The 13,935-nt window shown below is 35.0% G+C and overlaps 1 protein-coding gene and 1 long non-coding RNA gene across 3 annotated transcripts in view; one reads left to right on the forward strand and one right to left on the reverse strand.

The window, feature by feature from the left end:
• The window catches only part of LOC123827056 (limbic system associated membrane protein), a 633,910-nt gene that overhangs the window by 580,448 nt on the left and 39,527 nt on the right, over positions 1-13,935 (reverse strand). The gene's annotated exons all lie outside the window — the stretch shown is intronic.
• On the forward strand, positions 1,288-13,804 carry LOC123827057. Its single transcript, XR_006787167.1, has 3 exons — positions 1,288-1,371; positions 13,133-13,202; positions 13,475-13,804. It is a non-coding gene; the product is annotated as an uncharacterized LOC123827057 (long non-coding RNA).

The following is a 13,935-nucleotide window of genomic DNA, read 5'->3' on the forward strand; positions in this document are numbered from 1 at the left end:
CCTGGGTCTTCCCTTCTGACTCTGCACATTGAAGTCATATGCTCTGTGGCATCATGGAAAGAAACAATTCCTTTGATTTACAAGTTTATACCTCAATAAGCAAAAGCTACTGACCAGCAGCACAAAGTCTAGGTGAATAACCAGCTCTGACATCTCATTGTACCTCATGTCCAGACCCTGTTGTGGGCTCATTTATGTAGAAAACATTGTCAATATAGGGCAGAGACAATGTATTTAGAGTGGTAGGTGTATGTGCTTCTTGATGGCTGAAAGTAAAGAAAGGAGATAGAATAGCAATGAAAAGGTGCAAAATTAAAATATTAGAGCTGAATATCAGCTTAAATCATTTTTTCTATGCTTCATTCCTTCTGAACTAATCAGAAAAAAAGATTTGTGGACCAAAGATTAAGGTTAGGCTAATATTTTCTACAAATCGGAAAAGAGCTTTTGAATTTCTTTGTTTCTCCCATATATTATAGGGGAATAAACTAGTTAATTTATGATATTGGTATTTGCATTGCTGTCATATAGTCTTCTCATGGAATTTCTTTCTTTCCTCTAATAGCCTTAGTTACCACTGGGGATGTGTCAACATTTGGCACTGTCTTTAAATATCCCAAAAGTCAGGTGCTCTTTCATGCCTGGCTTGCCAACATCAGCACCACTCTCCGCCACTTCTGAACTTGTTCTTTTTTAGATAACCCCCTCTTCTTATTCCTGAATGCATAAGCTTTTCATATTCCACTTTTGACTCCTTCTTTAATAATATACTTGTTTTTTTGAACTTTTGCAATGTTTTTATCCTACTGCTCCAGTCACCTAAGTGCAAAGCTACAAGGGCCATGAGATGGACACATAAGAAAATAGTGTCCCATGTAACTCTTCCCTTTTAGAAAGGAATTATAGAAAGTATAGATCTCCAAGAGAAGGCCACTTATGGTAGATTTGTAGTTCCGCTGTAGCCTTAGTTCACCACTAGAGATGTGTTAACATTTGGCATTGTTCTTAATGTTTTCCTGAGACAACCCTGGCCTCCAGGAGGACATCTGGGATAAGAGCTGGCTTATCATGAATTGTTGGTCAATATTCTCTCTACTTTGCCACATCATAAGAACTTCCACATAAAATCCAGAAAAGATTGGTTAACAGTAAAAACATACTATACTCTGCATCTGGAATGATTTCTTTATAATAATCTACAACAACCCTCCCCCTTGCTGACTTGATCATCTCTTCTAATCCTCTAAGACTTATGTATAATCCCTTGCAAATTGGAGTACAGTCGTCCCTTGCTATATCACAGTTCACTTATTGCGACTTCACTGTATTGCCAGTTTAAAAACCCACAATACTTCACTGTATGCTTCACTGGTGAGTACCCATATACAATTTTATATGTTGTTAAAATTACGTAGGTTTAAGAGTACAGAAAGTGTTTAAGAGCATATGAAGTGTTTATAAGAGTGTGGGAAAGGTTTACAGGAGTGTGGGAAGGGTGTATAAAGCCTTAAAATATATATAAATAACAAAATAAATATAACACCACTACTTTGTGGATTTTCATTTATCGTGGGGGTCTCTGGAATGTAACTCCCATGACAGGTGAGGGATCACTGTACCTGAGTCTTCCTTTATGCAGAATTAGCTTTCTCTTCCTCTGTTCCCATAGAAGCTCATACTAATAATTCATTCACTATTCATGGACAATGGACCAAATCAAGGCTACATATGTTCTGCCATATAGTATCAGATTGATATACACACATTTGTTACATGCTTATTAAGTAGTGCAACTCTGCTCACTCTGTAGACAGTGATCCTGAGATCACAAGCTTAGTGTTAATGTCCTCATTGCCTAGTACTATACCTGATATGTACTAGGTAGTTAACATATTTTAATAAAAGAAATTAAACCACTTGCTACTTCATAAGGAATCTTATTTCATGTTTTCATTGCCCAATATAGGAAACCAAAATAAAAAACTCAACCACTGACATTTTTCAATAACACACTTTACTGCCTCATTGTAGAAAACATTTTGTGACTCATAGCCTAAATATACTATAAAAAACATCTTCTATGGTGCTATTTTAAAGTGATAATTATGTATTTCATTTGTGATTTCACCAATTAGAGCTAAAAAACAAATTTAGGTTAAAACGTCTAAAAAGCAAATAGATATTAGCACATCCACTCATTAATGTACTATTTGCAATTCTATTATGATGAATAATCACTTTTAATTTACAAAAGATCTTGACTCTTCCTGAAAACTGTCATCCTGTAGAACTGCTGACTGAGGGTAGACCTGCTAGGGAAAGCAAAATATGTGCACTGATACCGCTATACCATTTACACCACTCCAACTTAAACATAGCTTATCTTGATATCTCAAGGACTAGAATTTTTAAAAAATTAAATACAAACAAAAAAGTCCCTGATATCTTTGTTTAAACAAAAAGTCATTTTAGAAGCCTATAGAAGTATAACCATGATCCTAGATTACTTTTGTAATAGATTGGTATTCATGAATATTAAAACAAATTAAGGTTGTATATATACATGTATAAGTATGTATGTATGTGTGCACACACACACATCTATACACCCAAATTAAACATATATATGAGTTAACTTATTTACAGTGTGCACTATAATTATCTTCAGTTTTAAGAATAAATCTACAATACAATCTCAGATGCTATAACCCCATCTAATACTGATCATTCCTCTATTCAGCGTTCTCTGTGTATACCTTGCACTCTGTAATGACATATCAGCCATATGTGTGTGTCACCAATGCTGTAAGTAAATCTTTATGCTTTCATCAGATGAAAACCACTCTTGCCTTCAGAGACTGCTCCTTTGCCACCTACCTGTGTTTTCAATCACACAACCTAAGTCTCTGGCCTTAACTGTTTGCATACGATCCAGCTATGGCCAATCACTGCATCTCATTTCTCTGATTAGCCCAAAGTGATTACTGCAAAGAGAGAATGAAACCTAAACCAAGATAATTAGTCTCCTTTAAGGTTGGGTGATTGAGTAATTTCTTGCCCAAACTGGACTATTAAGAATGGAAGAGACTGTTCTTAATAGTTATGCAGGGACAAGAAGATTGCAGACTATTCTGGACAATAAACAGAAATTAATGGTAACCTCCTTTCCAGAGATTTTCTAGATAGTGTTGATGTGGGAAGTTTCCTTTTCAATATGGTTATAACTCTGTAATTATGGATGTATGTGTGGAGCTGACAGCAACACTGTAATCTTCTGATACATGGAAAAAGCCAAAGAGCAGCACTGAAGAAAGACGCCAGAAATGAGAAAAGCAGAAATAAGATGTGGAAAGAAAACAAAAGAGAATGCTTACAAGGTAGAAACCCTTAGGTTCCATTGCATCCTGAAGCCATTTTCACTTCCATCCCTAGGGATAGTTCTTTTTCTTTTTTTTTCCTTTTTTTGTTTTTCAAATATAGTTGTCTCCATTTTTCCCCTAACACTCCCCGCTGCCCCACCAATCCTCACCTCCCACCCTCGATCCTACCCCCCTTTGGCTTTGTCCATGAGTCCTTTATACATGTTCCTTGATGACCCTTCCCCTTTTTCACTCCTTTATCCCTTCCCCCATCCCCTCTGGTTACTGTTATTTCTTTATTTCAGTGTCTCTGGTTATATTTTTCTTGCTTGTTTCTTTGGCTGATTAGGTTCTACTTATAGGTGAGATCATATGGTATTTGTCTTTCACCTCCTGGCTTATTTAAGCTAGTAAGAACTGGGTTTCTGTTACCTGGTAAATGTTGAATAGAAGAGGAATTGTAGACCATCTAGTTCAAGTACCTTATTTTATATATAAATATGCAAACTGAGGCCATGCAAGTTAATTGCTTATCCAAGAACCCAAATATATTTCCATGTCAGCAAATAACTCAGATTTTTTTGCTTGCACTTCTATTTCTTTTTATTTATATAACATCTTTTCTATATTAGTATATAATATGATTTTACCCTTTCATATTATAAGTATACTCTAAGAGAAAATTGTCTTCTTTATATAAACTTTTTGATATAGTTCCCATATCCCCTACCCAATTAATAACAGATAAATTAATAAAATCTAGCACATTATGGTCTGCCTCTAATGAGTTTCCCTTGTAATGATAAAAATTAATAGTAACCTATAATTTGTTTACATGTATACCAATGGATAAATTTTCATTATAAAATGTTATTACCTCCAAATACCCACACTTGTTTGTACAAGTATTAATATGTGCTTATGTAAATAATTATGAAATTATAAAAACATATAGTTTCACCCTGGCTGGTCTAACTCAGTGGATTGAGCATTGGCTTCAGAACCAAAGGATTGTGGGTTCAATTTCCAGTCAGGGCACATGCCTGGGTTGCCTGCCAGGTCTCCAGTAGGGTTGTACAAGAGGCAACCACACATTCATGTTAAGAAAAAGAAAACAAACAAACATACAGTTTTCTAGAGGTAAAGATGCTCATTTGGGATCTGAAAGATATTTCATCTAAGGAATGGCAACATAGGAAGGTTTTAGAGACATAAAACAACTAGCAGAATTAAATCTTTGAGGATAGACATCATTTCTATCTCCATAACTGCTGTCAGGAAAGGTAAAAAGAAGGATGGAGAACTATCATTGTATAAATAATAACAATAGGACCAGCCAGATGCATTAACAAAGAGAATATTCACCCAATGTAGGAGCACCTAAATATGTAAAGAAAATCTTGTAGGACTTTAAGAAAGAGGTTGACAGCATTACAGCCATAGTAGGGGATTTTAACACTCCACTGTCAACTATGGATAGATCTTCCAAACAAAAAATCAACAAGGATATTGCAGCATCAAATGACACACTAGATCAAATGGCTTAATTGATATTTACACAATATTTCAACCCAAAGAAACAATATATATATTCCTCTCAAATACACATGCATCATTTTCAAATATAGACCACATGATAGGACACAAAACAACTCTTAACAAATTCAAGAAAACTGAAATCATATCAATCATCTTCTCAGATCATGATGGCTTGAAACTAGAAACCAACCTCAAGAAAAAGACTCGAAAATATTCAAATACATGGAGGTTGAATAACATGTTATTAAATAATTAATGGATTAACAATGATTCAAGGAAGAAATCAAAAAGTATTGGGAAACAAATAAAAATTATCATGCAACAATACAAAACATATGGGACATTGTGAAGGCAGTCCTGAGAGGGTAGTTCATAGCATCACAGGCCTACCTAAAGAAGACAGAAAAAATCACAAACAACCTAACCCTACATCTAAAAGAACTAGAACAACAATAACAAAAAGAAAACCCAGAGTAGAAGAAGGACAGAATCAAGATCAGAACCTACATAGAGTGGTCAGAGTCACAGAGAGACTAATAAATAAATAAATAAATAACATGTTAAAGGGTCAATGAATCCAGGAGCTGGTTCTTTGGAAAGATCCAAAAGAAACAAAATCAATAAGTCTTTAACCAGTCTCATCAAGAAAAAAAGACAAAGACCCAAATAAATAAAATCAGAACTAAAAGAGAAGTAACAAATGATACCACAGAAATATAAAGGATTGTAGGAATAACTACATAATTATTCATATACTATGAATAACTATATGCCAAAAAATTTGACACCCTGGGTGACATAGACAAATTTAGAGAAACATACAATCTTTCAAAACTGAATCAGGAAGAAGCAAAAAATGTGAATAGACTTATAACAACTAGTGAAATTGAAGCAATAATCAAAAAATTCCCAACACACAAAAGCTCTGGTCTGGATGGCTTCATAGGTGAGTTTTACCAAACATTCAAAGAAGAGCTAACACTTACCCTTCTCAAACTGTTCCAAAAAATTCAAGAAGAGGGAAGACTCCTAAATTCTTTTTATGAGGCCAGTATTATCTTAATCTCAAACCCAGGTAAAGACACAACAAAGAAAGACAACTACAGGCCAATATCTCTGATGAACATAGATGCTAACATCTTCAACAAAATATGAGCAAACTGGATCCAGCAATACATTGAAAAGGTCATATACCATGATCAGGTGGGATTTACTCCAGGGACACAAGAATGCTACAATATTCACAAATCAATAAACATAGTACATTACATAAATAAAATAAAAACAAAAATCACCTGATCATATCAATAGATGCAGAAAAAGCATTTGATAAACTCCAGTACCCATTTATGATAAAATACTCAGCAAAGTGGGAATAGAGGGAGCATATCTCAATATAATGAAGGCCATATATGAAAAAATAGCTGCCAATATCACAGTCGAAGTGCAACCACTAGAAGCTGTTCCCTTAATATCAGGAACAAGACAAGGGTGTCCACTTTCACCACTCCTATTCAACATAATACTGGAAGTTTTAGCCAAAACAATCAACAAGAAGAAGTAAAAGGCATATGAATTGAAAAGGAGGAATTAAACTGCCATTACCTACAGATGACATGATAGTTTACCTAGAAAACCCTATAGGATCCACCAGAAAAGTACTCTATTCAATCTAATAGGTGAATTCAGCAAAGTAGCAGGATACAAAGTCAATATTCAGAGATCAATAGCATTATTGTACACCCATAATGAACTATAAGAAAGAGAAACCAAAAAAAAAATCCCATTTACTATAGCAACAAAAAATAAATAAAGCACCTAGGAATAAATTTAACCAAGGAGGTAAAAGACCTGTACTTAGAATACTATAGGACACTGAAGAACAAAATTGAGGAAGATACAAATAAATGGAAGTATATATTGTGTTCATGGATTGGAAGAATTAACATCATTAAAATGTCCATACTACTCAAAGCAATCTACAGATTCAACACAATTTACCAATGGCATATTTCACATATCTAGAACAAATATTCCAAAAAGTTATATGGAATAAAAAAAGACCTGAATAGCCTCAGGAATCTTGAGAAAGAATAACGAAGTTGGAGGGATCACAATACCTGATGTAAAACTATATTATGAGGCTGCTGTAATCAAAACAGTCTGGTACTGGCATAAAAACAGACACATAGATCAATGGAACAAAATTGAGAGTCCAGGAATAAACCTATGTCTCTATGGTCAAATAATATTTGACAAAGAGAGAACTCAAAATGGATAAAAGACTTAAATATGAGTCATCAAACCATAAAGATCCTAGCAGTAAACATAGGCAGTAAAATTTCAGATATCTCACAGAACAATATTCTTGCTGATATATCTTCTAAGTCACGGAAAATAAAGGAAAAAATAAACAAATGGGACTACATCAAATTAAAAATCTTCTGTACAGCTAAAGAACCCATGATCAAAAGGGAACCCATTGTATAGAAGAACATATTTGCCAATGATACATCAGACAAGGGTTTGATATCCAAAATATATAAAGAGCTCATGCAACTCAACAGCAGAAAGGCAAATAATCCAATTGAAAAATGGACAAAGGGCCTGAACAGAGACTTCTCCAAGGAGGACATACAGATGGCCCATAGACATGTGAAAAATGTCCAACATCACTAGCCATCAGAGAGATGTAAATTAAAACCGCAATGAGATATCACTTCACACCTGCCAAAATGGCTATCATCAATAAATCAACAAACAACAAGTGCTGGGGAAGATGTAGAGTAAAGGGAACCCTATTGAGTTGTTGGTGGGAATGCAGAATGGTACAGCCACTCTGGAAAACAGTATGGAATTTCCCCAAAAATTAAAAATGGAACTGCCTTTTGACCCAGTGATTCTACTGCTGGGAATATACCCTAAGAATCCCAAAACACCAATTCAAAAGAATTTATGTGCCCCTATATTCACAGCAGCACTATTTACAGTGGCCAAGGTTTGTAAACATCCCAAGTTCAAATTAGTAGATGAGTGGATAAAAAAAAAAAAACTGTGGTACATTTACGCAGGAAATACTACTCAGCATATAAAGGAAGGAATTCCTTCTCTTGTGACAGCATAGATAGAACTGGAGACTATTATGCTAAGTGAAATAAGCCAATCAGTGAAAGGCAAATACCATATGATCTCACTTGTAAGAGAAATCTAATAAACAAGATAAATTAATGAGCAAAAGAAAACCAGAAGCATAGAATCATGGAACACACCAACAGCTGTACAAGGGGAGAAAGAAGGTGGGGACTTTTTGAAAGGAGGTGAAAGGATTAGACAAAGAACATATATGAAGGGGCCACGGAAATGGACAATGGTATGGGTATTGACTATGGAAGTGGAGGGCGAGTAGGGTAGTGGGGAAGCAAAGGGGGGAAATTGGGACAACTAAAATAGCATAAACAATGAAACATTATTTTTTTAAAAAAGAAAGGGAGTAAAAATTCTTTAAAAAGGAAATCTAAATCAAAATCATTGGCAGGGCAGCCACTCAGAGCCAGTGGCACTGCTCCTGGGAGGGGTGTGGGGGAGCTGGTAAAGAAAACACTGAAGAATTGGAAATAATAAACAATAGATTTCTACTTACATATAAAGCACTACAAACGTATTTAAACACCCAGATATGTACTCTCGAGTTTGCTTTTACAATTCATGTTTAGTGAACATTTATATACCCACCACTGATGCTAGTTTAATCTAGGAAATATTCTGTTTATTTGCAAAGCTATATAAAAAAGGATCCCTTGGTACAAATCTAATCAATCTACAACTTGGAGAGCATGCATTATTCAAGCCCACATTAATAAAAAGTCTAATTGAAATGATTCTGTGTGCTCTCAAAAATGTATGGGTTGAATACATATGGGTTTGTTAGTTTACATATTTTTTCAAGATTGGTGCAGTGAATACCTGTCATGTATGACTGATAAACCACATGAAATGTTTTATAATTTAAGTGTGGCTTAGAATAATTTATATTTAAAAATAAATTTAAGAGAAAAGTATTTTTCTCCAAAAGTTTTAATTTACAATTAAATAAATAAATATATGGTAAAAAAGTTCATTGTTTGAAATGTTACTGTGGATTTTCAACAGCAAGACTGGCTATGAATATTCTGTCTATTCCATGACTATATTGATTATTAAGTTTTAGATTTGGTTCTTACAAAATAAAACTTAAGTATCTAGTTCTTATGACCTAATGGTGAAAGCTGGAATTCCCTCTATTTTTAATGTTTTGAGTAATGTTAATGTATCTGCCCTGTTGGAATTTCTAATAAAGTAAAAATATACCCAATTATTACTAGGCTTAATCAGTTTAATAGACTGTCATTGTAAACCAGTTCTTGGTTCCTTGCATTGTGTCTTTCACCAAGTGTATTCACAGCAAACATATGTGAAATTAATGAAAGGATACATGGATACTGGGTGAATGAATACAAATAAGCTGTACATTCAAAGGAAGGAATGCTATCATTATTACAATGCTTATGATGATGATGAACACAACTACTTCATATTTCTATAGTTCACAAAAGAAATATCCTAATTTATTTGAATAAAATACACTTTTTTTTTCTTATCAGTCAACCTGAGGCAGATCGTATGATTCCAAATTTTCTTTATTTGGTTAAATATTACAAGCCATATTCAGAATTTACAGAAGAAATAAAAATCATACCTTTTCCTAGAAATTTTCTACTTCTTGTCTTATATATCCTATCAAATACATTGGCAACTTTGTTTCTCTCTCTCCCTTTGAATGTTTCATTTTCTAGTATCTGAGGTTGGTGCAAATGTAACTCAGGACTGTAAATATGTTAACATTGCACAATAAAGGACTTATTGAAAAAAGATGAATCAATGGAAAATGGTAATATAAAAAGCACCAAATCACTGTTCAGAGGCCAGATATTTTATTTAAATTGACATATCTATGGGATACATAGTAAAACTAATGTTTTTACTTCCTAGAGGTAGGCAGATCAAAAAGACTCAAAGAAGAACAAGTACAGATGAGTGGTGCTGGCCACAATATTTCTATGAGGAGGAGGTCAGAATAATTTACCAGTCTTAACAACAGAGCTGTCTGGGTTGCAGTTTGGGGGTGTCTCATATCCTATTATATTACACTATCAAAATTGTAGAAATTGCAGATGATATGCCATTACCTTCTAGACAGACAAGCTACTAAATTATTTGTATGGGGAAGATGAGCCATTTACTTATCTTCCTGATATGAGCAGGAGATAGGTGGGGACTGTCTGGAAGACAGACAGTGGTGGGGACTGCTCTGTCTGGGTTGCAAAAATGCCACTCTTTGAGATGTTGTATTTGACACACTGATAGTGACAAACACGGTGAGCAATATGAAAAGTTTCCAATATGATAAATGATTGGAGAGGTGGTTGCACCTTGACTTCAAATGAACAAGTCAACAATCCATTGAAATGAGCAAGTTTTATGATCAACAAGAGCACTAAGTATAAAACAAGACTTTTTAAAATGATTCTCAAATATTTAGATCTATAAGGCTCATTAGAGGTGATATAGAGCAATCCTTTTGTCCCCTCAGCTGAAGATACTGAATCCACAGATGTTGAGAAGTGCACAAGATCATGCATTTAGTCATTAACTGAGAAGGAGTAGAACCTATCCTCCCAAAATGTTGGTAAGGTTGCATATGTGAACCATAGTGGGGAGAACAGAAAAAAACTACAAGTTGCATAAACTAGAAACAATCAAAACTGAGTTTATTATTGGTGTCTGAGCCTAGAAAATTATCTGGGTTCCTAGGCAAAAACTTGATCAGATTCTGGATTTTCACTATGTTCATTTTGCTGTAAATCCAAGTAGTATAATTTTCTCATGGCAGTTAAATTTTTGTATCTTTTTTAGCCTAATTAAAATCTGCAAGTATGGTAGGCAGTTAGACAGACATGAACAGAGCAGAAACAATAGACCAGGTATAGAAGGTCACCAGGGCAGAAAGCCATGGGTGTCCTAGCAATGGGCAAAACTGGGAAAACAAGGACCTCACCCCCAGGGTAACCTTTCCTCCTCTACCATATAACTGGTCATGGGGTTTAGACTCCTGACCATTCACACGGCTGGTAATTTGGTTCAGACCCTCCCCTGACCTTTCCTCCCTGGCATGCAGGTTAGACCCCCTTAGAGAGGGAATGAACAAGGGGCCCAGAGCATAGCCCTTAAGTGTTAAGCCCTCAGGACAATGAGATTCCGATCTACATCAAATACGTCTATGGCCTCAGTTGTATTTTAGCTCCAGGCCCAGAAAAACAGCAAAACTAGACAAACCATGCCATGGCTGACATTAGGACCAGCTGCATTGACTAATGACCCACCCTGCCGTGGCACCTACTGATCAGTAGAGACCATGAACCTAAAAGGACACACCTGGAAAGCTAATGAATATTCTACTGGGATTCTCCCGAGGCCTCCAATAAATATACTTAATGGGACTCAGCCGGGCTCTCTCTCTCACTTTCTCAAGCACACCCTTGCTTTTCCCCACTCCCTTCCCCCAGGAGTAGTTCCCTTGCCTTTCACTTTCTCTTAAATTCCAAGGGCCCTTCTTTTACCTCTGCAACTTCCTTCCTGAGCCCATTTGTTCTACAGCTCACTTTTTCTACCTCTGAGTGATTTTCTAAATAAACTCTCTCTTATTGTTTGAGTCTTTGCTCTAAATTCTTTCTTAGCCAGAACTCCAGTACCAAAGATGCTGAACCAAGGTTCAGTATTACTCCACCAGTCTAACACATGGTGCTATTTTCGGCACCTACATAAGTATGTATCTGCCTAAAAAAATGAAAAGTCAATGAAAAACACACTAGACAAAATTCTTTCCTACTTGAAATATTTATTCGAGGTTTGGGAGACTCTGGGGATGTATTACATAAAGCAATATATGCCACAAAAACCAATGCTGGATAAATTAACATACAAAAAGATGTATCCAAAAAGCCAACTCCTTCTGTGCCTAGGAAATCACACTCTCAGTATGGGTTAAACCTTATAATATAAACTATAACCTGGAATCAAAGAAATGGCATCAAAGTGTTATTATCTTTAAATCCTTGGAGGCATGTCTCTCTTCCAGGAAATATGGTATTATTATGAATCCTTTTGGGGTGCTATTTCCTTCTTGATTATGCCTCACTGAACCTACTGTATTACTCTGCTATCATACATTTGCTTCCTGACTTTCCTAATTTGTATTGATATCTAAATCAAATAATTCCACTTCAACTTCCCATTTCTCTGCATCTTCTTCTCATTCTTTTTTTAGGATTGGGCAGAAATTGCTCATTACTGCAAGAGAGAGGACAAATGGGAAATCTGAAAAGCACTCATATTTTTTCTCTAAAGGCCTATTCTTCCTGTTCTCTTTCCACTCTGCACACCCATAATAAAAAGCAAAACTCAAATTAGTAGCTATTTTTTGACAAATATTAGGGGGAAAAATAAAGGGAAAAGCAGGTAGATTGAGAGTAAATATTAGTAAAATGAGCAGTTAAACATATAAATGTAAAAAGAGAAAGATGAAGGCTAGAAAGAGATAAAAAACGATAAGGCAAAGATAGAAGAAATTGTGGGGAAAAAAGAAGACAGAGAAAGAGAAAGACAAGTGATGGCTCCTTTTAGTAATTCTTAAGCTACCTGTATTAAATTCTTAAAGCATCTATGAAAGCATGAAGAAAATTTAAATTTCTTAAATTCAAATTTCAAGTTCTTTAGGAAGATTGATAAAAATAGCCAAGTATATCTGTCTGTGAAGGGAACACACAGTACATTCTCACCAGTTCGTCATCCATTCACGTGCCCCTCTCTTTATTCATCTTCCATCTACTTGTCTATACCAGTGTATTATTTATGTAGGTGTCATTCCAGCTATGCATCCATCAAATACGTATGCAAAGCAGATACTGAGGGAAGACTATTTGAAACAAAGCAGAAATGCCTTTGCTACTTGGTGCATAAATGTAAAAGAATTAAAATAAAAGTCAAATTTAGAAGACCTTTGTAGAAACTGATGACCCTTAGTGAAATCTCAGTGCTAATTTTTTAAAATCTTAAATAATATTATTCTCAATGGTAGCAAGCCTTTTAGGAACTTCAGTGCCACTTAGTTCTGTTTTTTGTTTTGTTTTTATTTTCAGGAAGGCTACAGCCAGATTATATTACCTATCTTCAGGCTTTTGCGATGGATGCCTTGGTTATGAGAAAGATGTAAGTATAGCCTGAGGGTTTGCACAAAGGCAACTGGTGACTACGGAGGCAAGCTTGGGTGCGTTCAACCTTAGGATATTGTTGTTTATTGTTCATGTAGCACTCTTCATGACTTCGGTGCATGATTTCTATGCCTGATTTGCCCTGTCAGGTAAAATGATGAATTTGCATGCTAGGATCTGTAAATTGAGCATGACAGAAGCAATCCACAGTCCAGTGCCTACTAACCCAACTTCCCTTGTGGCTACTTATGTTATTTATTCTAATTCCAGGTCCGACTGTCATTCTGCAGGGACACCCATTCTAGTAACACTCTGCCAAGTCAGAAGCATCTTGTCTAGAAACATCTCAACAAGCTTTGTTACATTTTGTGTAGTATTTAAACATTCTATTATATAAACTCTGGTGGATAAAAAGGCAAACATCAGAACCTGATATAAACTTATTGGGTAGTAGCTTTTGAGGTAACCATCAAACTAAAATATTTGTCATAAAACTTCTTATAGACTAACTAGAGACAAATCATGGTCTCTAAGAAGTTTCTTAGAAGAAATCTTGAAGAAACAGACACCAAATACTATTAACATTTTCCTTTTTTACACTATCTGTGTCATTTAAAATTTAAATAAGTATATTATTTATAATTGGAAAATGTAATTTATATAAAATGTTACACTTGTAAAGTGGCAAAAGTTAGTGTAAGTAAATAAATGGATGAATGAGACATTTATCC

Source organism: Phyllostomus hastatus, unplaced genomic scaffold (assembly GCF_019186645.2).
Source record: "Phyllostomus hastatus isolate PE091 unplaced genomic scaffold, TTU_PhHast_1.1 phas_contig_86, whole genome shotgun sequence".
Taxonomy (NCBI): domain Eukaryota; kingdom Metazoa; phylum Chordata; class Mammalia; order Chiroptera; family Phyllostomidae; genus Phyllostomus; species Phyllostomus hastatus.